Source organism: Lonchura striata, chromosome Z (assembly GCF_050655825.1).
Source record: "Lonchura striata isolate lonStrDom1 chromosome Z, ASM5065582v1, whole genome shotgun sequence".
NCBI classification, from domain to species: domain Eukaryota; kingdom Metazoa; phylum Chordata; class Aves; order Passeriformes; family Estrildidae; genus Lonchura; species Lonchura striata.
This window is the reverse complement of record NC_140740.1, coordinates 9,171,675-9,182,622: the sequence shown is the minus strand read 5'-3', so window position 1 is coordinate 9,182,622 and position 10,948 is coordinate 9,171,675.

Genomic DNA, 10,948 nt, shown 5'->3' with positions numbered 1-10,948 from the left:
ATGTTTAGCAATTATTTTATAATTGTTTGCAAGAAGCCAGGTTTAAGTAAAAGCAAATTAAAATTACTTTCCCCACTAAAGCTGCAAAGTTTTTTTTTAATAAACAGGTGACGTAAAAGAGAATAAAGTAATTTTTTCCTTTTATCCCAATGTCAAATCTGAAAGAACACTCTCTGTGAGGACCCTGAGGGGCATCCCCTAAGTTAAGGAGACACAAGAAGTTTCCCTCAAACTCTCTTGGCTCCTTCCCCTGTTCCTGTGTCTATTCCCTGACCCATTCCCTCCATATTCCCTGACTGGCTCTCATCTTTGTACTGCCCTGAGACCAGCAGGCCCCCACGGCCCCTGGGGAGTGGGTAAGCTGAACATCTCATTGCATGGCTGGACTAAACATCTGTGGATGCCATGCAAAGGCCCTTTCTGCTTCTTTACCCTGGACTTTACTAGCAGCAGTTCAGGCTGCTACAACTCTCTCTTCCTGTTTCATCCAGATGAAAAGCTGTAGATAAATTACTTGAGTGTAGCTTTTTTGTACCTCTTCAATACCAGCACTGTTATCACTAAAGTGTGCAACTGGCTGGGGAAGAGTGCCATTCTTTATATCTACAACCTTGTTTGGGATTTATTCAAGGTTTCATTTAGATTCTAATCTTCCCAGACTCATTTTCTTTTCAAGATTGTGGATACTTAGTTTATTTCAGAGGAGAGTTTCTGCCCTGTCATCTTGGATAATGTTTAGACAGTTTATCTACTCATATCTGTCATCAAAACAAGTGTTTTACTCTACAAGTGGGTACAACTCTTCCTTTCCTGTTATTGTAATATGATAATCCTGAGTAAAGCCTCTCACTATACCAATTTGCATAAATATGCAAATAAACCACAATACTTTCCCTGCTAATTATTAATTAAGTTCAGACAGCAGAGTTATACACCACTCTTGAGCAATAGGTTCTTTGAAATCTTTAATCCATCATGTCTCTCAAGACAAACAAAACACAAAAAATACATCTGGGAAAATTCAGATTTCCCACTGAAATAATGTCTGAAATCACCACATCTAGAGGGTGAGGTAGCAGAAATCTCATAAACTCTTTAAGATTTGTTTTGACCAGGGCTTTTTACACATATTTCTATATCAACTGTAAAACTAAATAAAGGACTTTGAAGACTATGCAGATTTGATGAGTGAAAAAACCACTATAGTTATATACACTATAATAATATGCTTCCATGTGAAGGATAATATTCTTCCTCATATCACAGGAAAAGAAGGAAGCCAAGTAGATTACAAAAGGAAACACAATGTGGGTTCCTTCAACTTGGAGTCTTCTATTTCTCCCCACACTGATTATGGGACAAGGAAGGTCAGCACAATAATGGAAGACAATAAATATAGTATGGCAGTTATTGAGATAAATTCTGTAATACCCAAAACTATACGTCACATACCAGTTTCTGGAAATATTTTCACCCTATCCCTATTCCCTAAGAGCACATCCCATACTTCCTTTGTATGTTTTGCTTGAAAGCCTGACAGCACTGAATCCTCTGGTGTGCTTCAGCAGATGTTATGTGACAGGAGGAGACATTGCTGTTTGCCTAAAGCACACTTTCTCATGCTAAGCCTGATATTGAACCTCTGATGATAACATCAACTTTTACTTCATGCTGGCAGAAATAAAACATTCTATACCAACTGCAAAATTCAAGTTTACAAAGAAGTTTTTTTGGGGAAAAAATGAACTAGTGAAACTTGAATGACAATCGAGCTTTGTAATATATTAACATTTGATGGAAATTCCAACTTTCTTGCAAAAATTTTAGCTGAGCTAATAATTGCCTAGTACATATGTAATCCATGATTAATTGTAGTTATCTAAAATGCATTACAATATACAGTAAAACTAAGCAAATTAACATCTCCAAGATTATGCTTACTTTCATGAACACTTCATCTTACATTTTAAATGACTCAGTAATAGTATCCATAAGTTCTGTTTATGCCTACTTTATTAATGTGACATAGATTTAAATGGGCAACATTTTTTAAGAAGAAATGTGGTCATGTGTAGATTATACATATAATATGTTTTATTATATAAAACATTATAAGACTTGTTAACCAAATCTTGAGGAAAAGTTAAAACTGGCACAGATCATTCCAGTAACTTTTGTTAACAAAATTTTAGCCAGCACAACATGGGCTTCAGCCAGGTTAGAATTTTCTATCAGTCAAAGTTCAAGATAAATTCATCTATTGGAAGGGCCAGAGGCTAAAGCATATGTGTACCTCTCCAAATGAGCTTGAACTCACTAGTTTATTTTATCAAAACAGTGGAGAATTATTTCTAACCTGCATTACTTTTAATTAAAAGGACATTTTATCTAACCAAGGAGAGAATTTTCTATCTCTTCTTTGTTGGAAACAAAAATTCCAAGTCAACCAGTGAATGCTGTTTGAATATTTTATGCTGAAAAAATGTAATACTTAGAGAAAATCAATACTCAATAAAAAATACTACTCAATAGAATTGGTTTGCTCTTTGTACTCTTACTGCTTCATTTTTTGAGCCATCTGATGAAGAGTGGAAATTCAGTGACACTGCAAGAGTAGGTCATTTTCTGCCTTGAGAAGTTCCTTGTTAAGTTTCAATTATTTTGCCAGTTTGTGCAACAGTCTTTCAGTCTTCCTTACATTCTTAGCACAGGTAGGTGGCTAATGTCCCTTCACATATGTTTCACAGCAGGTTCTGAACTATTAGAGCACTTAACAACTAAAAAGTTCTTTTCCTGTAGAGTACATAAATGTGACCCCTGTTGGGTGATGTTCCTACAGTACCTGATAAGAATCGCTTAATCAAGTGCTGCATAGATAGAGGTGAACAGCAGAGGAAACTGTTCTTATCAAATCACATTACAAGCTATAATAACAAAGCAAAAGTAAGCCACACTGTAGGTGCATTTAAATGAAGCTAACTGTAGGACTGGCCTCAATACCTACTTCTTTGGCACTATTTCTTTTCTTGTGTGTGTGCGTGTGTGTGATGAAAAAGGTTGAGATTTCACACTTTGTGTATGTTTTGATTTTTTTAAAAAAGGTAGAAAACCAAAACCAAACCCCCAGTTTTAGTTTGCAAGTTGTATACAGGGGGATTATGAAAGTGGCAGGATGAATGTGCCTCATTACTAGCTAGAACTCCTGTCTTGGGTATGGGAAATGCTCTGCCTGAAAATTGCAGCAACTAGTTTTTCCCGATCTCCAATAGTGAGGCCATACATCAATCTCAGGAAGCTTGTGAGCTCTTTCCTTGTGACTTTGATCTGAAAGGTCAGTCTATTAATGTCAGACACCATCATAACAATTTCTAAAAAATGTGCTGGCGAAAATTCCTCACTAACTCAATTACTTGTGTTTAAATTGAGGCCTGGGTTCTGATATATGTGTGAAATCTTTGTCTGAACATATGTGCATCCACACCTTCACAGATTTGTGTATCTTCCCACACAAAAAAAATCCCATTACATTACATCTTACAGGAGTTTAGTTTTGATCTTCTGTCCTTCATGAAACATTGATTTTCTGATTGTAAAGGCATGAGCATATTTACTGTGCAGCTTTGGGAGCTCTAAGAAGTTCTTGTTAACAAAGTCCTGTGTCATATACTTCAAATACACATTAAAATTATCCCCAAGGTAAGAAAGAAAAATAAAGAATCCATGTAAGCTCTTAAAATCACCATGTAAGTAACATTAAAAATACAATAGAACACAATATAATGAGGTCAGGAAAATTTACGAAGAGAACCCATATTAAAACAAACAAAATGACCAATAACAAAAGTAAACAAACCTAAAAAAAAAAACCCTAAGATGTTTTCCTGTAAAAGTAAGATAACAAGGATGTATCCTTCAATCAGGGGTAAAAATTCTCAGCATCAGAGGAGCAGTACAGTACCTTAAGAATGCTGCACTATTCTTCTGCTATTTCCTACCACATAGTGACATAGACGTGTAACGGAATTACCTCACCTAGTTTACCAAAAACGTTTGTACCTGATTGTTACAAAATCCCACCAGGTAAGTTCTGGAAAACAGAATAATCAAGCACTGTATTTCTTCTTTACATTACATATGAAACTGAAGAGCATAACTATCGCCTTTGTAGAGTTTTCATCTGCTGATTTGTGAACAAACAAGTACATTCATACAAAAATACCAAAGTATCCTTCTTCTTTTTAGTAATGTTTAACTAAAATATCAAGTTAAACATTAAATTCTGGATAGAGTTTGATCTTAACCTAAAAAAGGCCCTATATTTTTTTCTCTATAAACGTATTTTAATTATCTCATATAAATGAAGACTATATTCCTTAGATACAATAATAGTAGAATAACATTTGAAATTATTAGCATATTTTAAATAGAATTTAGAATGAAGAGACTTTCATTCTGGCTACCACTTATCAACCTCGTAACCCTATGTTAACAGCATGTTTCGCTCAGAAAGGTGTTGATCCCTGAGCACTAATATCTGCAAAAAAACAGGTGGGGTGGCAGAGGAAGGGGCATGTTGATTGAACACATAGCAGTAAATTTATATTACAAATATAGTATTTCTTCTAGATACATTATTTTTCTCTACTTTTGTTTCTCAAACCAACCAACCAACCAACCAAAAAAAACCACCAAAAACATCCCTACCAAAAGACTACTAGAAAACCAGTTTTCATCTGTATCAGTAAAATACTTATGGGACAATACTAAAGTTATTAAAAGGCTAAAATGCAAAATTGAGGAGATCAGCTTTGAAGACTAAGTTGTCTTACACTGTCACTAAAGATATATGTTCAAACACTCCACCATATGAAAACGTGTAAACAACCAGATTTCTGAGGTTGTTGATTCCGCTATTTCACCCCAAAGTTGTGGCACCATGAAAAGTAGATGTACAAAACAAATAAATTATTCCTCTCTATATATTTTATGCTCCATTCTACTGACTGAATGAGCAACATGATTTTGCTGTTAATATTGGTAAAGGGAGAGTAACTGGGCAGAATGGAAAAGCACCTTAACAAAACCCAAAAAAAGATAATGCAAATTTTCTCCAAAAAAAACCCAAAAAACCGAAAAAAAACCCCAAATGCCAAAACCAAACCGATAAAAACAAGCAAGTAAAACAATGAAAACTCCTTCTAGTGCTGAAAGGTTATGAATTGTTATTTTCCCTGGTAAGCTTGTTATACTCCCTGGTAAGTCTAATTCATTTTCACTTCGCCTATTATCCTGTGAAAAATTTTGATCTAGAAACTTCACTTTCTGAAACTTGTCTTTGCCTTCTAAAGAACTCTGAGATGCAACAAAAGCAGAGCTTTGTATAACCCGTCTTAGAAAAACAGTAATCTAAAAATATTCCTTTTCATTTCTGATTTTATTTCACTTCTTTATTCCCCAGATACTAAAGAATTATATATTTTTTTTCTAATATAGCATTCACATACAAATAAATTTTGATCTCTGAAGAGTTTAATCCTGAGAACTTTTGCTTTTGGATCTTGTTGTGGAAAACCACTAGAATAAAAGGGCTCAATTAGTAATTCATATGTGGATCAAATAAATATTTTCCCCACTAGTCCTAATTTTTTTCCCCTTTACATTTGGTTCAATGTCGCCTGGGTCCAGTATTAAAGGCATAGACTATTAATAGGTTAAAGATAAGAAATGTTATTTTCTATTCATCCCAGTGACAGTGTGTCTATCATTACTCTTGAATCCCAGGAGTAACTTTCATATGGTTAAATATACACTGTCTATTGCTGATTTTGGATTTGTTTTGTTTGTTTGCTAATTTTACTTTTTTCAGTATCTACTCTAGATACATTGATCCTTAGAGGGCTGAAGGCTATAACTTGTACTATTCAATATTTCTTGTTCCTTTTCATTAGACTGCCTTAAAGTTTTTAAAATTCAACTGGTTCAGTTAATTTGAACTTTTGTCATTCACATTCAGTTTATTAAGATGCTGAAAATATATTCTTATACTACCAATATTTGATTCTTCACTCAGATCCAACCATTATTTAAGAAATCTCATTTTGATCACAGATAATAATAAACATTTTGATCACAGCTATTTTTTTTTCAAAATATTGTAAATTGTAGCTACACTAACAGGAATAATATTGAAACAATTTAGCACAGTTTAACACAAATTAAGATGAAGATGCTTCTTATCTAGACTGTTGCCACCATTTGTTGCAGTGAGTGAAAATGAGAGTGGTATGAGAACTGCTACGAATAATCTTTAGGAGTACTGCTAAGAGTACTGTTTGTTTGTTGGGGTTTTGCTTTTGATTTTCAGTTTTCTTCTGTGCCTATTTTTCTTAGAAAGTTTCTGCCATCTTTTTTTTTTTCTTAATTTGTTTTTATTTGTTTAAGAGACACCATGAAAGGTAATTCACCTGTTACATTTGCTACTTAAAACAGATATTTATTGCTTTTTTCCCTCCACTGATCTAAATTATTACTACACAATAGTCAAATTAATAATATGATAGCAATATCAGAATGGGATGCTGGTATTGTAGATCTGTGTGTTTCAGTGATAGATAAGCAGCTCAAAGGAATTGAAGTCTCTGTCTTCTTACTGATATGTTAATGTCATTTTGATGAATTGACTCCTTCTGCTGTAGTTATTTGGGGCCATTCATTGTGGTTTAAAGGACATGAGCACTGAAAGCAATCCATAAAAATCTAGTCATTAATTTTGTTCCTTTTACTATAGAAAGTTATAAAATAAGCCCAAGCCACTCAACAATACTATAATTATTTTATTTCCAATTTATTCTACATGTCTTCTTCTGGAAGAATATTTCTTAAGGCATCAGAAATATTTATTGTCTTGTTGATCTTGTTTCTCAAATTATTTTTTGATGGACTAAAGATTATTTTGTAAGCTTTTCCTTATAGGGTAAGTGACAATTCTGACAAAGGTCAATGAAAGTCTTTAAATCTAGTGTGTTTTCTTTAGTTAGACAAGAAAAGCCACTCCAGTATTGCTGAGGGACTGGAGATAAGGAATATAATTAATACTAATAACTTTATATCCAATTAAATTTAATAGTTTTGGTCTTCTAACCAGGGTACTCTTTGCCTCTTTCCTTTAATATATAAGATAAATATTTCAGTTTTAGAAAGAGAAGTTCAAATGAAAATAATATTTCTATAGTCAAGGGTTGGGGGAAGGAGGAAAAAAATCTAAAAAGAAACAGAAATTAAAAAATCATTCCCCATTGTATAGACAATCTCAAGCAAAATACTGAATAAATTGTACTGAACTGGAAGATTTTCTCTGATACTGTTATGCACTTCTGCTTGATCTTTTTTTCTTAGTTGTTTGCTTTCAGCAATGAACAGAATGATTTGTAGTAAATGCTGACAAACTTAGGGACAGAAATGGCATGGTTTTATTTATTTAGTTCAGATAATTGTAGTTTGGGGTTTCTTTGTCTTGAGCAAAAGCTTGCCAAAATTAAAAAAAAAAACAAAAAAACACAGAAAACCCACACCTAGAGTAAATTTTTAGCTGTCTGATCATCTGAATAAGCTGCTCTTTTAATAATATTTTAGCTAATGGTCTTTTAATTTTCTGATAGTTCCTTGGGTAATAATTAGCTCAGGAATACACAGTCTCATAACAAATATACAGGACATGTGCCAGAAAATAATGAATTTTCTATTAATTTTAATAATTGTACGGACTAGATTTTTAGCTAATTTTAATGATTTGAAAGCATTCCAATGTTTAACTATTAATTCTCTTCCCTTTAAAAGCCAGATTCTGATCTATCCTTTGTTTTCTACAATAGTTCAACAGGTGTAAAAATCAGTTTCTGAAACATCTAAATGTCAAAATTCTCACAGATTTATAATGTTTCCATTTAATAAATCATCAACCCGAAGAGGTATTCCATGTTCTTTGCATTAAATTTTCGGTAGGAATTATATTTTATACGTCCCATTTTTGTTCCATAGGCTAGGATATTTAAGAACTGCAGCTCCCAGAACTCACATCATCAAAAGAGAAATACAGAACAAGAACAATCCTACTGGAATGATGCCCTGCCTGGGTACAGTGAATTAGTTAGCTGCTAATTATAGAGAAATTATAATTGAATACTGCACAAGTTTTATATTAAGTGTTTTGATATAATTTATTAAGACAAAAAGAATATTTTAAACTATTTGTCCTGTAGAATGTTAATACTGAGATATCCAGAGGTGCTGAAATTCATGTACCTATACTCACTTTAGATACTTTTGAGGTACACAGTCTTATCCAGGAACAAAAGACACAAATTAACTCGTCTATATTATCTCAGACGTGTCAATTATCTAGTAATATTATATATTTCTGTCCAAACCAGACAATATTCTATTTAAAAAAAAATTCATTTGAAGTGTCTTCTGATTTTCACAAGTTCTTGAGACTTACAAGTCTTTGAGAAATCATTTAAAATTTGTCCTATTTTTTTGTCTGTGCATGTTATGACAGCTTGCAATTAATTACATTTGTTCTTTACTCTTTTTAAAAAGTAGGCTATTAATAAACCTTCCTGTTTTAGATTATAATTTCATGTGACATTAGTGTATGGTTTATTAATATGTGCCTGTAAGATTAGCAGTATAAAATAAAAGCAGTAACCTTGTTTATTTTTACTTCAAATGCTGCAACTAAGACTGTGTAAATTTACTTTGTACAGGGTCATTTTTGAAGCTGGTTTATGAAGTGGTGTTACTGTGTTTTAAAGCTCCTGTTCTTAAAAAAATTGTCATTTAAACCTCTCTCTGGAGATAAGTGCATAGTTCATATCCTGTGCACAAGTATCCTACAAAAGCATCAAGCCAATTTCCCACACTCTTTCCTGGCTTGCAGCAATATGACTTGGTGACTTGACATTTGCTGGCCACCAGGCATGAACCAAGCTGCATTCTTACTCCCCCCTTCTCACCAGGACAGGAGGAGAAAATGTACTAAAAAGCTCATAGGTCAAGATAAGGGCAGGAAAATCAATGAATGAGTACCAGCATGAGCAAAAAAACCCAACTCATACTGAGGAAGATTAATTTAATTATTTGCTAATTTAAAACAGTAGGATAGAAATAACAGAGTGTGAGAAATTGAAACAAAACTAAATACTTCTTTACCCCAACACTCTCTCTTCCCATGCTCAACCTTCTCCACACAGTGAGAAATACCAGGAAATGGGGAATAGGAATTTTTATCAGTCCATAACAAGTCCTCTCTTCCACTTCTTCCCCATATGATCTGGCATGATCCATCATGGGATCAAAATCCTTTAAGAACTGCTCCAGCATGGATCTTTTCTATAGGCTGAAACTCAGAAGAAGAGTTTTGCAGTGTGTTACTGCCATGGGCTACAATTCCTGCTCTGGGATTGAGTCTCCCTGTGCTGCAGTGTGATTATCTGCCCCAACGTGGTTTTAAATGAACTGCAGCGAAATTTCTGCTCTGGAGAGGGAGCAACTCCTCTCCCCCTTAATTGACTAACCTTAATGTTGTTTGTTTCACATTTTTCTCATCCTTTTCTCTCACAAATGGTGTAGAATCTTTTTTTACCCTTAACCAAATATTTTATCACAGAGGTGCCACAAGCAAGGCTGACTGGCTCTTTTTGATCAGTGCCAGATCTGTTTTGGAGCTGTCTGAAACTGGTTACTTCTGACAAAACAACAGCTCCTAGTGTCTTCTCACAGGAGCCAGTCCTGCAGATCCTACACTACAGAAACCTTCCATGTAACCCAAAACATATTATTGATTCAAAGTCTGTGCTTTCACTTTTCCCCCTCTTTTTTTAAATGAAACCATCCAGAATATAAAGTTTAAATGACAGCTTCACTCTTAGGCACAAAAAAAAAAAAAAAATACCAGTGTTCTAGGTGTTAAACTCATCCTTGCAATTAGAATAATTTCTTTAAAATTATTTTATAAATTATTTTTCTTCATGGTAAAAAAAAAAAAAAAGAAAGAAAACATGATTTTTTTTACCTTTTTGACAAAACCAGATGAAGAATTTTTTTTAATCATGTCTCCTACTTCTGAAAACAGTCCAAGGAAAAAAATTAACAATGGAGGGATATAATGAGAAAACAATTAGAAATATAATTGATATACTAATTACTTAGATACCACTACGATTGCCTCAAGTACTCTGCAAATTTACAATAACATTTTGGTATCACCCTAGCATCTAAAAATGCTGGTGATATGCCAAAAAAGATAAGATTTTCTGAAGTGAAAAATGGTGATGGAGGGGACCTTAATAGCTTTAATAGCAAAGACTGAATTGTTCTGGCAAGATGCTATTCTGATAATGAAATAGCTTCACATCATTTCCATTTAGGTTAGTCTGGGATTCAGACTATTAGTTACTCAAAGAAAATTTTATGTTGATGGACTCTCCAGTGTACACACACACACAAATGCAGTAAAAATACATAACTACATTCCCCATTTTATGCTAAAAATCAATGAAAAACAAATAAAAAATGCTCATATTACGAAACATCACTCAACAAGTACTTTTCCAATAAAAGGAAAACTTTTCAAGTTCCTAGAACTATGCTGTAGCCCAGTGTATGAGAAGAAATAATAAGCAAGCAGAGAGAAACTTGATAGACAAAACAAGACTCTTTCAAAAATGGGAAAATAATTTAAATCTGTGTGTTAATCAAAGAAAAAACCAGTTAAAATAGCAAACAAGCTGTTAAATCAGAAAACGGGCAGAGAAGCAGAACCATGCAGTTAGCCCATCCACATAGTACTTTTCTAGATTCAGATATTGTGTTTGAGGTGACTAAATGCATCATTTTTTCTTCTCTTGTGCAGGGTGATATTTCTTCATAAGCATGACTACTTCTCCAT